General features: G+C 51.0%; 1 non-coding gene across 1 annotated transcript; it reads left to right on the plus strand.

Annotated features, from left to right (window-relative positions):
• Nucleotides 1-562: 562 nt before the first annotated feature.
• LOC142455616 (U1 spliceosomal RNA) lies at nt 563-719 on the plus strand. Its single transcript, XR_012785797.1, has one exon. It is a non-coding gene; the product is annotated as a U1 spliceosomal RNA (small nuclear RNA).
• Nucleotides 720-1,420: the final 701 nt, after the last annotated feature.

Here is a 1,420-nt window from a genome sequence, read left to right on the forward strand (position 1 = left end):
GAACCCCTAAAAGGTCAAGAATTTAGCACCTCAAAACTCACTGCCATTGAGTCATTCTGACTGGGGCGATCCTACAGGAGAGAGCAGATTACCCCTGTAAATCTTTACAGGACAGAAAGCTACCTCTTTCTCCTTCAGAGAAACTGAACTGCTGGGTTTCACCAGCACAAGTTTTAGAAATGTCCGTATGTTTGAAAAGCTGACGTCTTCCCTAGCCTTTCAGTGCAGCCTCCCTCCCAGGGCTGTTAGCTGAAGTCCCTTGGTTGTATTGTTTGAATCCTCTCGCTTCCTGGTTTTTGTCTTTGTTGACCTGATCTACCACTTCCTGAGGAAGTGTAGTAACACCCCTCCTTTCGATGCTGCATTTGTCTGTTCCTTCTCCGAGTTTTGCTAATTTGCTCAAGTTCTAGATTTTGAAACCACTAGATGCTTGCTGACAGGCATTTCGTTTTTATGCTCAGGAGAGGTAGGCTCAAGGGCTGCGAGGATAAACCACAATTCAATGAACTTGTTCTCTGTTAGCATTCACTTGTTGCTTCTAATTTTTAAAAATTGTATAAGCATACCTACCTGGCAGGGGAGACACCATGATCACGAAGGTGGTTTTCCCAGGGCGAGGCTCATTGCACTCCAGATGTGCTGACCCCGCGATTTCCCCAAATGTGGGACACTCGACTGCGTGGTTTGTGGTAGTGGGGATTGCATTCACGCTCTCCGCTGCGGGAAAATTGTGTAAGCCCCACTGTAACAAGCAACACTGCATCCAGTTATTTGCGTGTGTTTCCTCTGAGCAGATTCCTGGTGGTGGAACTAGGAGACCCGGATGAAAGAACACCTCTCACAGATGTCCCTCTGTCCTGTGTTGCTCAGATGAGCTCTCTGCTCACTCGGGTCTCTGTGTTTCTGGATTAGTCTTTTCCATATCAACCAGGGCTTCCCCCGCCTAGCATTTGTCTACTTGGTGGACTTCGGAAGGCAGAGCCTTGTATTTCTGCCTGTGCAGAGCACCTGTTCGACTCAGCCACGCAAAGGAGCGCTCCTAGAGCAGTGGGCTTCGAATTGGGCCGCTGAGCACAAGGGCAGCAGGCAGAACCACCCAGGAAGAGAGATGAGGCTTTCTACTGCTCCAAAGAGGGACAGCCCTGGAAGCCCACCGGAGCCATTCCGCGTGGCCCGACGAAGGCCCTGTGCTTTGGAACGGATGCGATTGTTGGCTGTGACTTCGTTTGCGGTTTCCCACCTGCCCAGATGGCTCAGCTCCTGCTTCTAGCTGGGTGTCAGCGGCCGGGGGGGAGGCCAGTCTAGGGGAGCTTTGGTGATGACAATGATGGCACAGGAGCCTGTGGCAAGTCACTGGGAACCAGCCCTTCAGGGAATCAGTGGCTTTCCCCATAAGGTGAGCTTACTGTTTATGAAGTGT

Source organism: Tenrec ecaudatus, chromosome 8 (genome assembly GCF_050624435.1).
Source record: "Tenrec ecaudatus isolate mTenEca1 chromosome 8, mTenEca1.hap1, whole genome shotgun sequence".
Lineage (NCBI taxonomy): Eukaryota > Metazoa > Chordata > Mammalia > Afrosoricida > Tenrecidae > Tenrec > Tenrec ecaudatus.